Here is a 13,863-nt window from a genome sequence, read left to right on the forward strand (position 1 = left end):
TATAACTTTATCATATTTAGGTCACTTTTCACAGGTATGGCAAAGTCCAAGAAGAGCCATCTGCCAAAGTTCAAGTCTGTGCTCTAAAGCAGAGAGGCATTAAAGTTTATTAATGAAACTGTTATCATATTTTTTTAACATTTTCTTCCAATCTTATTCTCAGACAAGGCTCAAATAGTACAAATTTGGTAAAGTTATAAGTAATCTTTATTTGGAATTGTTAGCGACTAACTACAGGCAGCACCCAGCTCCATTTATATTACTAAACATAACAGATACAATAAATGTAGTCATTGTCTCTTACAGATGGGAATAAGTTATTTCTTCAAAAATAATCTGATTGGATGTTGTTCCTCTCATTTATTGCAACCAATGAAAAAGTCCTGTCAGCATCCCTTCCAACTCATTCTGCTAATATCTCTGAAAGTGCAACATGATAGCAATTTAACTTTACTCAACTGATTAAGATATCATCTGTACTAGTCACTGTCCACTGCCTTGCATTCAGTTCTCTTATACACCTGTCAAATTTTCTCTTTTCTTCTCTCTTTCTTTTATCCTCCATTCCTTCCTGCTGCTTCCTAAAATAATCATCAGGCACTCATTTAAGACTTCAGTAGGGCCATTGATATAAATGATACCTAACCAAGTCCACTAGTGAAGTAACCTACCAAATCATAGGAATGAACACACAGGAGGAAATCATCGGGTGGTATACATTGGCATAGCTCAACTGATGTCAAAGCTGAAGATCCAGGCCTATAGGCGGTTAATTATAATAATTTCATTGATTGTTTATTGAAAACCATTTTACAAAAGTTAGAACATGAAAGTTCACGAAACGTAGGTAATATGTTGTGCACTTCCTGTTCAATCTTAGGTAAATTACACAATTAAATGATTGAATATATTATGGTTTGTGGACATCGCCCACAGTGAAGACTGGAGTGGAGAGCACCATAAGCATGTAAAAGAGTGTTGTGCAAATTAGCAGGAAGATTTAGCATTACTGTGGGTGGAGTGTATCACAACAACCTCAGAAATCTCAGACTCTCAGGACGTCCAAACACTTGTGCAGCAGCAGTTACCCTGTTGGGTGCAGAAAAATATAGATTTTTCCAGGGGTATGTCAAAAGTTGAAACAGCAGAAATACATTTTTTTAAAACTAACTGCACTTATTAAGCGGCAAAACATGAAAAGGTCTCTGGCACCTGAAATCAGTTAATGATTTTATGGCAGTGATAAAATAACTTCAGGTGTTTCTGAAGCAACAGCTTTGAAAACAATAGAGTTCTGGTGTGAAGAAGATCCATCAAAAATAAATCAAACCTAGTTTTCCCTGTGCCACAGGAAGTGCATGTAATAGAAAGCTATTAAGACCAAAGCTATGTGCAGACATTGCCTCGGAACACTCTCCAGTTGCCCATATATTCCCTGATCAGTCAACTGTAGGCCTTACTTTATCTTGCCAGCCCTGACAAGAGTCACCATCTGACTACAGATTATGGATAAATGTGGGTTAAACGTTTTGATTTCTACCTTATTATATGATTTTGACATTCTGTTCAACATCAAGACAGACATGAAACTGTTGTGAAAAACCTATATAGTCTGGAAAAGAATTCTGGAACCAATAAAAGGATTTGGTCTGATATCCAGATGAGCAGGTAGCTGAAAATGATCAAATGGGTTTGAATCATCAGCCGTGTAATGGTTCGAGTAATAACAAAATAGTCAGCCACTGCATGTAAGTGAGACAGAAATACGATTTGGACCCAATTCATTACTAGACCGTGTTCACAATGTCCTTAATCAGGACTGTGGCAGAAAGGGTGTAAACAGACAGGAGAGAGGGCATGGGTTATTAAAATAGGGGTGTCAGGCAGTAAAGTTTCACAAGCAGAGTGTAATGGGGTGCCAGGATAACTAAGTGGACCAGTTTCTCCTCTGCTAATATAGCAGGATAAATCTGAAGTAATTCTACTGGGTAACTCAAAGCACAACATGGGCCGATTTCTAAATTAAGGAAGTAACTCCCACCCTCACCTGAGACTATCGCTCATAGAGCCCTACATTCCACACATTATGAAGTATCTGCACCAGCTCAAACACCCAGATTGGCCATTGGAACAATATCTCAACAGTCAGTATAAAAACATGATATAGTGGGACACAGAAAGTTGGCAAATATGCCCACTCTTCCTATTATAGAAGCAGCTAAGTTAACAAAGTTATCCACTGTGGTGATCAGCAGTATGTCTCTCTTGTCTTGTATGCTCTTTTTGGCTTCATAATTGTCCCAGTTTAAATGACATTATTCTTGAACATCTGCACAGCAGTCACCGGCTAACACTGAGGAATGCCCTATGTCCACACACCTTATGCCCTTGAAATGTGGACAGTTTTTAGACACAGGCCTCAGCCTCCACTCATGAGTGCACCAGTACTGCGCTTAGCTTGTTCAACACCATTGACGTCAATGAGTACCATTGACAATGCAAGAGGTGTCTAATTTACCCATAGAAATGCACTTTGCTCTCAGTTTTCACACCACGAATTGAATTGGTCTCCATATAACTAAATACAAAGCAAACACCCTGTAGCCACTGTATTTAAAAACTGCTTTTAAAGATGTGGTTCCAAAAATGCATTTTATCAGGATGAATTTAGCACAAGCCTTTTGAAAGGTATCTGAATGAAAAATTCCTTGTGTGCATGCAGATAAATCTGCATATGAAGAAATATTTCATGCACACTGGAAACTGCTTATGGGAAATAAAAAATAAATACCCAGTAAATTAGGAGAACAGAAATCATAGTTCATCAGCAAAAACCTGTGATGAACACAGTACCACTGATGTACTGTATGTGCACAGGACTGTTCAGATAAATCAGTAATATTCAGACTCAGTGGGAGTCTGAAAAACAGAGAGGATGCTTGTTAAAGGATTTGCACTGTCTATTTGAAATGCATAAGAAGTTCATGTCATCTACTCAGCAGATCCTTATTTAGAGGCAGACCTGCCAGCTTGGGCTCAGTATGTCAGGCTGCATCAGTGTGTTCACAAAAGTGATTTATTGTGGCAGCATGAATGTCTAATTATATGCATAGCTTACAGTTTTTAACAGAGAGAAGAACCTAAACAAGTGAAAAGCTGAAAGGAGATTTATTCCTTTTTACCAGTGTTTGCTTACATGTTCCATTGTTTTGTCTTCAAATTGCATTATTTTCCCGGCCCTCATTCCATCTGTCTTATCAAAGCTACAATATGAACATTAAATTGCTGAACTCTTACCCTGTTGGATATATTAAAAACAACAACAACAACAAAAACAACACTGCACATCCTCTGTCCTCCAAAACTTCAAATTAATGACTTTTTCAATACAACAGACACATTACACATTCACCTATAAGTATCATTATTACTATTACACACGAAAATTATATTAAAAGAACTTTATTAGGGTAGCAAAATCAAGCACTAATAGTTAGCAAGTTTAAGAATCAAGGTTGCCTGTGCAACCTTAATTCAGCCCCCTTCTGTGTATGCATTATGAAACAATCCTTAATTATTAATCATACTATTGTTCCACAGGACCCTTGCCTCATCGAATGCACAGAATGGACAATGCTTAATGAACAGCTATTCAATATTTTGTTTTTCTTCCAGGGCCGCCCAGAGGATTCAGGGGGCCTGGGGCAAAGCAATTTTGGGGCCCCTTCCATAAAAAAAATTGCAATACTATACAATACTATATTCTCATGGGGGCCTCTGCGGGGTCCAGCACAAATTGACCCACTTGCTCCCTCCCCCTAATGGGCGGCCCAGGGAAAAATAAACCTTCTGCATCTCAGCACAAACCCAGTTTTGAGAAAACTTCTTTACAAGGTATCACTGGTTCTCAGCATCAGATAGTGCTAAAAGGCACTAAAGCTCATTAAACCGGTTGGGAAAATATTTTCCATCAAAATTTTTTCTGGATCGGAAACTAAGGGCTTTTAAAAAGCAGAAAAAAAATCACGTACAATGTCTGGTTTCCTTTAAATTTGTTGTGGTTTTTTAACTGAAAAGCTAAAATTAGTCTGCCAAAACCTGAACATGGTTTGGGGTTTCAGAAGTGTGTGGCCAAATATTTGCTGCTTACTGTGTTTGATTGTTTAAAGAAACAATAAAAAAATTCTGCTTAAAAAAAAAATCCAAAACTTAACCACCTCAGATTGTGACCAAACGCCTGAGCCCATCCACTCAGAGATTTTTCCAGGTTTCTGATACTCTGCTGGCTTCCTTGACTCCTATCTGTCTCCATAACTTTGGGTTCATTTAGGTTAGAACATAAGAACAGCCATAGTGGGTCAAACCAAAGGTCCATCCAGCCCAGTATCCTGTCTACAGACATTGACCAAAGCCAAGTGCCCCAGAGGGAGTAAATCTAACAGGTAATGATCAAGTGATCGCTTTCCTGCCATCCATCTCCACCCTCTAACAAACAGAGGCTACGGACACCATTCCTTACCCATCCTGGCTAATAGCCATTGATGGACTTAACCACCATGCATTATCTGTTTTCCTAGAGACTGGCTCCATGGGTCCCTCACAAACTGGAGACGGTTACTGTGGGTTTGTCTTTAGTATAGCTTATGTACATACTCCATGAACTGAGCTTGTTCCAGAATCTGGGATGAGCCTATGTTGTGAAAACTGAAATGTTCAAAATAGCACATGCATGTGAATGGACACAGGGTGCTAAAATTAAATTAACCCAGGGATTCTCAAACTGGGGAACAGGACCCCTCAGGGGGTCACAAGGTTATTACTAGAGGTCATGAGCTGTCAGCCTCCACCTCAAACCCACTTTGCCTCCAGCATTTATAATAGTCGCACTCAGACGTTTGCTATGTGAAAGGGGTCACCTGTATAAAAGTTTGAGAACCACTGAATTAACCCCTTTGGAGCCTCAGGGAATGCGGGGGGGGGTCTCCCTTGGTAGGGTTGGGAAGGATATTGCTCTTCTCATGTGATGCCTCCCCCAGTGGCTAATTTTAAATGAAGCTACCCTCCCCTGACATTAATCTCCCTATGGCACTGAAATTAAATGTAGACTACAATTTAGCATTTGAGAAGTGAAAGGGACGGTAGCTCTAATGGAAAAGCTAACAGCTTGGCTCTTCGGCACGCCTCAAACTACTCAATGAGCTTTAGGGTAGGGAAGGCGGAGCCTCGCAAACAGCCTCACCCTGCCCCCTATCTGACTCCTACCCACTTCCTGCCCCGTGACTGCCCGTCCCCCTCAGAATCCCCAACGCATTCTGCTCCTTGTCCCCTCACCGTCCCCCAGAGGCCCCCCCACAACCACCACCCTGGGACCCCACCCCTGCTCCATGTCCTCTGACTGCCCCGACCCCTATCCACACACACATCCCGCTGAGTCCTGACAGACTCCCCGGAATGCCCACAATCCAACCCCCCCATTCCCTGTCCCCTGACCCCCCTCAACCTCTGCCCCCTCCCTGTCTCCTGATCCCCTCCAATCTCTGCCCCCTCCCTGTGGCCTGACTGTCCCTGGGACTTCCTGCCCCTTAGCCAACCAACTCCTCCGGCCCTGGCCCCTTACCCCCGGCTCTCTCCTCACCCGGAGCCTCAGTGCATCCAGGAGCTTCCCTTGACAGCTGCAGTGTGGCTCTGGTGGAGCCTGAGCTCCTCCCTGCTCAGAGCCATGTGGTAAGGGGAGGAGCCACTCGGCCCAGAGCTCCCGTGCCCCGCCCCCTTAACAAGCAGCTCTGAGCAGGGCAGAGCTCAGGGGCCCAGCTGGAGCCATGGTGCACTGCTGTCCGGGGATGCTCCTGGATGGGCTGAGGCTCCAGGATAGGGGCAGAGATGGGGTCGGGTCGGACTGGGGCAGGGACGGAAGCCTCAGCCGGTCTCGTGGGGGCCCCTAAGGGGCCTCAGGCAAATTGCCCCACTTGCCTCCCCCCCAGGCGGCCCTGTTTTCTTCTCATTGTTCAATGTGTGGCCCCAGACTTTATTCACCATTCAAACCCTGTCCTGAAGACAGAATTATTAAATATCTCATGTCCACTCTTATGGCACTCGTCACTGTGTTATCTGAGTGCTTCACAAATGTTAATGATAGGGATGGTATTATCACTATTTTACAGACGAGGGACTGAGGCATACTGAGATTAAGGTCAAAAGTTTCCACTAATTATGGGTGCCCAATCTGAGATAACTAGAGTATGTCATATGTTCAAAGCATAGCTCCAGGTGACTTCAGTTACAGCTGCGAGTGCTCTGAACTTCTGCAAATCAGACCTCAGGATACTAAATTGTACTCCAGAAAATGAGGAATACTGTATTTGTGTCACCAATGAAAAGTTTGGTTTAAGAGAATTCTTAGCATCACCTAGGAACTCAGTAGCAGAGGCAGGGAATAGAATCCAGTACTCTAGGGCAGCATTCAGCTGCTTAAACCAGGAAATTTCAATTCCTGCAAGCCCCTACTTCATCCACTACAACTTCTGCAACAAATGAAGCTAGGGTTCTACACATAACAGCCTCCTTTACTATACAGCCCCGATTCATCCTCAGAACATTATCCATCTTGTATACTGAATGAGGCAGGGATCCAGTAGAAAAATAATATGTGAGCATGTAATTAATTACTTTATTACAATGCACATGCACAAAGGAGATGAATTAAGGTTGTACGAGCAACCTAACCCTTTAATGTGTTACTTTTGAACATTAACAACAGAGTCATCCCTTGGGTACGATGAATCAGGGCAACCACCCCAGGCCCCATGCTTCGGGGGGCCCTGCGCTTCTATAAAATCATGGGGAGGCAGGCGGGGAGGTGAGGCGAGACATGAGTGGGGTAAGGAGGCTAACGGGGAGGCAAGCAGCTAGCGGCAGGCAGGTGGGTGGCAAGGAGGAGCCCCCTTACCAGAACCTCCCCCTCCCCCCAGCGCCTCCTGCCTGCTGGTGGGCCTTGCCGATCAGCGCCTCGCCCTCCCTCTCAGTGCCTACTGCCTGCCATGGATCAGATGTTTTACAGCATCAGGAGGTGCTGGGAGGGAGGGAAGAGGAGTGAAGGTGCAGTGCACTTGGGGAAGGGGTGGAACTAGGTGGGGAAGAGGTGGGGTAGAGTCTGGAAGAGGCATGGCAGGGGTGGGAAGAAGCAGGGTGGGGTTGGAGCCTTGGAGGAAGGGGTGGAATGGGGGTGGGGCCTGGGTGGAGCCAGGGGAAGAACTCAGATCCTATGTCCTGGGCCCCACACCTTCCTAGGGATGGACTTGATTGACAACATTCTATAAGTAAGTCTTTTATGTCTAATTTCTTGGTCTGTTTTTTAAATAACTATCTGAAAAACAGAAAAATCCATCACATGGCATCATATGGACATGCATATGATTCACTAGCAGGATTGGAATCTTTAGATTCACTTCACAGACTAACTTGAACTAATGGGGGAATGGATAGCAGTAGTAGATTGTCATCTTCTATGTAAATCTACACTAGAAGAGGTTGCCAGTGGGTATTACTGATATTTGTTGACAGGAGAGGAATGCTGAGATTAAGGAATCTAGTGCTCCATTCCTGGCTCTGAAGGGGAGTGTTCTCCAGTGGGCACAGACTCTTTTGATCATTCCTCAAGCATACCCTTTCTACCCCACCCTCTCTAACCTGTCCCTGTCCCACTTGTCTTTTCTCCACCCCGTGTCTTCTTTCCCCAGTCCCATACTCCTTGCTACCCAGTCCCAGTGTATACTCCTCAGGTTTTTCATCCAAGTCTCCTTGCCCAGTCAGTCCCAGCCATACTTTCTCTTCCCCTTTTCCAGTCCCAGCAGACTCCCTATCTGATTATGCTCCTTTTTCTCAATCCTAGTCCAGCTTGTGTTCCCTCTGCATTTGAATCAAACAGTTTCCTTCTCCAAGCTACCTGGGTTCCAGCAAAGGGCTTATTGGGAGCAAAGAAGAGACAATTTTCTTATGCCCACCCTCACCGTGGCCTGGAGCATCTGGGGCAGCCATTACAGCATAGGTGCTGGAACTAGAAATGCTGGGAAAGCTGCCGCACCCACTGGCTTGAAGTCGTTTCCATCATATACAGGGTTTACAGTTGGGTTCAATGGCCCTCAGCACCTCTATTATACAAATTCTTTCAGCACCACTGAATTACAGGGAAAGTCTGGTTTTGCCCTTGTATCTTTAGGCTGGAGGAGGCTCAGTTGCTCTATGAAGATGGTGCATGTGCAGTCTGTTCACACATAAGATCTATGAGGGCATGGAGCAGGCCCAGTCACTCTATGGCAATGGTGCATGCCCAGTCCCGTCAGCAGTGGAGAAGCTTGAGCATGCTCAGTGAGAATGGGATTGTCAGATATTTTGACTGTTAAAATCAAAGTCTCTACTGAGCATGTGCAAACTGCAACTGTTCAAAGGTTTATAACAAGGGTCGGCAACCTTTCAGAAGTGGTGTACTGAGTCTTCATTTATTCACTCTGATTTAAGGTTTCGCGTGCCAGTAATACATGTTAATGTTTTTAGACGGTCTCATTCTATAAGTCTATAATATATAACTAAACTATTGTTGTATGTAAAGTAAATAAGGTTTTTAAAATGTTTAAGAAGCTTCATTTAAAATTAAATTAAAATGCAGAGCCCCCCGGACTGGTGGCCAGAATCCGGGCAGTGTGAGTGCCACTGAAAATCAGCTCACGTGCTGCCTTCTGCATGTGTACCATAGGTTGCCTACCCCTGATTTATAACTTGGCCAAATATGAGCAGATTTTAAGGGGGACAGCAAAAGGCACAATCTTGACACAGAAGCTGCCTCCCTCCCCCCTCAAATTTCAACCCCTGCTCCAAAGCATAGAGGTCCTAAAGCTATTCAAAGACAAGATCATCAGAATAGTTTAACATGGGCAAAACACCTTATTTTTCCCTAGCCTCATTCTTAGGAACTCTTCCAGAAACAAAAATAAGCCCGAGACTGAGCATGAAAACTTTCAGTCCCAACAGCTAAAGATGAGCAAAGTTAGAAGCAACTGAAAACAGCATCTTATAATGGGAAGTGTCAGGCAACCTTAATAATGATACACAGCGTATCTGACTACAATAGAAAATAGTTAATCATCTCCTCTCTTACTTGAGGAACATACAGATCAAAGAGGATGGGATCTATCTTGCAATCCTTACTCACACAAGTAGCCCTACTCTTGTGACAAATCCTGTTCTGCAGAGTTCCCTTAATCCCATCCCTTTCATTAAGAATACTTGAGTCGTATTACCCTATTTCCCTTCTTAGCAAGTAGGTTTAGTCAGAGTAAGTCTGGTCAGTCCCTAGTTTATTAGGATCAGGCAGTACGCAGTACTGTTTCTTTCAAGGGATTTTGGCTGCAGAACTTTCTCCTGAAGGAAGCTTTTCAAAGTCCCTCACTAGGTGCCCTCATGGCAAGTCTCACTTATTTTGATTGGCTTATACATCATCGTGTTATTTTTTGTTTCCCTCCTTTGTTGGGTTTTTAATAGTGTAGTGCCAGATTTTTCTGCTGTCCTCTCTTTCTCCAGTCTTTATACTAATGAGATACAAAGTTATCTTTTTAGTGCCACGGTTTGCCTAATCGTTAGGAAATTTAACCCGGCTAGTGTTGGATGCTGTCTGGCTGTATTTGGCTGGTATGGTTTTCTTGTTGATTGTATAAAGTGTTGAAGTGGAGTTTTGGTATAGCATATAGATGTTTTCCAGTGTTGCCCTATGAACTGACTAAAAAAAATTTTTAGCAACATATAATGATACAAAATTTAAGATACATTATTTGAATCTCAAACTGCATATGCAAATCAATGCACATATAACACATGTAATGCCATACACTTCTTTGCTTTGGTGCTGGTGGTGTTTTATTTTAGAATAAAAAATCATGGGAATCAAGTGCAAAATAAACTATAATGCTATCATAGGCTTGAGATTTTACACACATAAATATTAGAAAGTCTGTTATACTTCTCACATGCTGCTATATATATATATATGCTAAAACATAAAACTTAACAACATATTCAATACAAAATTTTACATATGAGCAAGGGAGCCTGAGTTACAATAGCTGTGGGAACCTTAACTTTGGAATTTTCTGATTTAAGGGCATTTAAAATTTAAACTATAGCAGTGGTCTCCGGCAGTGTTTGGCATTTGAGATTTAAAACCTGTAGATCAACATATGAAAAGAAACATATTAGAAAAACTAAAAATAAGGATCCCGATATTCAGCTTGTATAAATCAGTGGAGTTGCACTGAAACTACACAGATTTATACCAGCTGGCCTTTAAAATAAATATGCAAACCTCTGCAATCTATCAACCTCGAGGAGCTAAATGGCTCTGGAATTTTGTAACAGAACACCAAGCCTCTTCTCTCTATGCTACAAGCATGATAGCAGGCCAGGTTGAAACTTTTCCTCATTCAACAGCTATTCATTAATTATGTGAAATGAGTTGGAGGTGTCAGTCTAGGTTCTATTAACAGGTATCCAGACCACAAAAATTGACATAGCATTTTGCATTGATTGGTCCACTTTCTTGCTTTCAGTTTCATAAGAGTTTCCAAAGAACGAATGGCCATGGAGGTTAAACTATCCTCTCATATCAGATGTGCAATCTCCAGGTCATATCTGAGGTACCATTATAGGGCAATGTGGAGAAGCTTGGTTTATTACTGCTCATGCTGTACCTACGTGGGGAACAGACACATTGAGGTGGATGTTCCACCCCCTTTCAGAAATTCTAAAGTCACTTTATAAAATGTCCAATTAAAGATTCAGTAAATGGTATCTTTAGCCTGTGTGCATGTCAGCATCAAGCAATAGTATCTCACAGACAGTAGACTCCCACATACTTAAGGATGGTTGGCACCTTTCAAGCATTAAGTGAAACATTGGTAATGCTTTTCAGTAGTAGAACCAAAGCTACTCCGCTTATCTTAAACAATGAAGATAGAAAAGAACCATGAATGCTGGGCCTAAAGAAATCCAGAAGAACATAGACATTGTTAGCAGAGGCATCAAAAGCATCCAATGGATGACAGTCCCTTGGGAGCCCACAGATATCGGTGTCCAGCCTTGAGTCAACCTATCTTCTTCATAAAGAATATTATATATTAATCAAAGTGATCCATTGACAGAACTCCGCTGAGCAGAGGTAGTCTAGAGTAATTAGACTGTGGATAACCTGAAAGAGTTCAATTACATGGTTCCATGCGGTGTCTGTGCCTGGTGATACGTAACATTTCTTGGCCTCAGTAATAGATCTTTTCTGAGCCCAGAAATTCCCTGTAAAAAAGAAGATCTGAGTCAGGGTAGTTTCTCAGCAATCTCCTATCTGATCTATGACACAGATGGTTCAATTCCCAGAGCTCATCACTAAATCACAGTGGCCTCTAGGCACTAGAGACGGGAAGGATACAGTCCTCTAATAGATGTCAATGAAAAGGAAACCCAGTTATATCTCAAATGAAGGTTGGTAAAAAAGTCTCCAAAATTCATAATTCGCTGAGGTCTTGATGAAACAACTTGGTCCAGTACTGATATGAAATATGGATTATGGAATAGCTACAATGCTAGAACAGATAAGATGATAGTTAGATTTCTCAGGGCTGGAAGTAATCTCAATTTCTGAACTATCCAACAAAGTTCCACAGATGAGGTTGAGCATATGATTGGCCCTGAGGGAGTTTTCCTCATACTTTGGAGACTAGAGAGTCTATCAGTTACAGACAGTCCCATGTCAGCCCATTCCAGCCAACTCTAGCACATACACTGACATCTCTAAGGACAAAAATCTGCAAAAATTCAATCAATAACTAATATACCAGCTTGAACTTTTGGCAGTGTGCCACTCCCCATAATGCAGGTAGACTGTCTCCCACCAAAACCATAAACTGGTCCATAAGCACAAGAGATAAATGTGTGCTCAAATAAATTCAACTGTGCAACTAATCACCTTATACACGTCAAGAATGATAGCAAATAATCAAAGCTATGCCCAGTCCCTTTGTCTGAAAGAGTCTGATGGATTTCTGCCTGGAATCAGTTTATGCCAGAACTGAGCTTGCAGCAGCATCTGACAAGGTCTCATTGTCACCTTGGTTGAATTTCACCCAACCTGCCACATGTCACTGCTGTCACAGGGTGGCTGGCCCATATACATTAAACAGGTCCAGCTCCACTGTGACAGAACAGTTGCTTCCAGTTTGGCCAAATAACAGGGTCGGGCAGGGAGACTCTGCAATGGGGAGGATGTGATGAGTTGTAGGGAGGTCTGGTGAGTGAAGCCTCGGAGCACAGACTGATGGAGACAGTGAGAGTTGCCTAGGAAAGACACAGTCTGCAGAGAGCAGAAAGCAGAGAGGCCAGCTTGTGGGCCTTCCTGAGCTGAAGAGCCAGTGCCAGGAGGCCAAAAAGAGCTGAGTCATGGGACTGTGTTTGTTCGGACAGATGAGTCACTCTAGGTGGAGTGACCAGTCTCATGACTCTTCTGTGTAGACAAACACAGTAGATGGCCTGGAGAAAGGGGCCATGGAGCAAGGGCAAAAAAGAACTGGGAACCAGGAGCTGTTGGATTCATGGGTGAGTGATTTTGTGTGGTGTCCTTGGAGAGGAGAATGGAACATCATGGTACTTTTCTATGTTTTACTGTGGGAATTGGGAAAATGGTTTACCAGGGGCATTCTATGAACTATTATAGGTGTACCTTAATAAGTTGTGCCCAGAGGAGAGAAAGATTGTGACCTTTTTGTGCCTGAACTGAGGGGAAACTGAAAGAAGCATTCCTGTTGTGCCATGGCCTGCTGCAGGAGTGTGCTCCATCCAGAGCCACCCTGTGACATTGAAGTTCCATAATAAAATTGTGAAGCATGATGGCTTCATTCATTTATTCTGGAATTATCTGATTGAAATCTCAACTTCAAGGAATCAAAGTTATCTATTACACCTTGGCTACACATGCTAAGCGGATTAGCTGATGGAATCTTAAAACAGGTGACTTCTGTCATTTGCATTTGTATCTTCCAGCATGCTGACTCATCTCAATTGTCCACTTAATTTATCCATCTATATCCCCCTTGAAAGGAGTCATCTTCCCTTTAGACCAACACTATACAATAAAAAGTGGGAAGCTGAACTCCTCTACCACCAAGTTAAGTCAAACAGATCACACAAAACAGATTAAAAACAAAAGCAGAGGAAAGAAACTCTCACTTTCCTGCACTTCCAGCAAAAAGCCAAACCAAGAGATGAAATTCTCACTTCCCTTCACACTGCAGACAAAACAAACCAAAAAGAGCAGAGTTAAAGATAAGTTTTCATGAAGCCCAATGAATTTGTAAACAAATATTCAGTAATGTCTTGTTTTATTACCTCCTATTTTCAGCTACTCACCACAAAAAAAATCCATGTACATATATTTTATGAAAAACTGAACAGAATTACCAGAGCCATCACTTAAAGATCAGGCTTTTATTTGTAACTTGTATTCACATAAAAGAGGAAAACCTTATTAGTATTTACCATCTTCCATTAAAACAAAATAAATTCCCCCATTATAGGCTGGTTCAGTTGCCCAACAAGCCATGTATCTCACTACCATGCAGGAAACGGGGACAAAAATTGTTGATAATTTGCTCTTTAAGCCGACAGATATTGGAAGCAGCATGGAAATATGTTTTTCAGGGCTGGTGTTGAGGCAGACAATGTTTTACGGTGCTAAGGTCATTTCTAATTTCTGCCAAATTGGAGAAACGATGTACTCCCAAAGAAACTTACACCAAAATTTCCAAGCTTACATACATAGAGGTAGGCATC

The sequence above is a fragment of the Chelonoidis abingdonii genome, chromosome 1 (genome assembly GCF_003597395.2).
Source record: "Chelonoidis abingdonii isolate Lonesome George chromosome 1, CheloAbing_2.0, whole genome shotgun sequence".
NCBI classification, from domain to species: domain Eukaryota; kingdom Metazoa; phylum Chordata; order Testudines; family Testudinidae; genus Chelonoidis; species Chelonoidis abingdonii.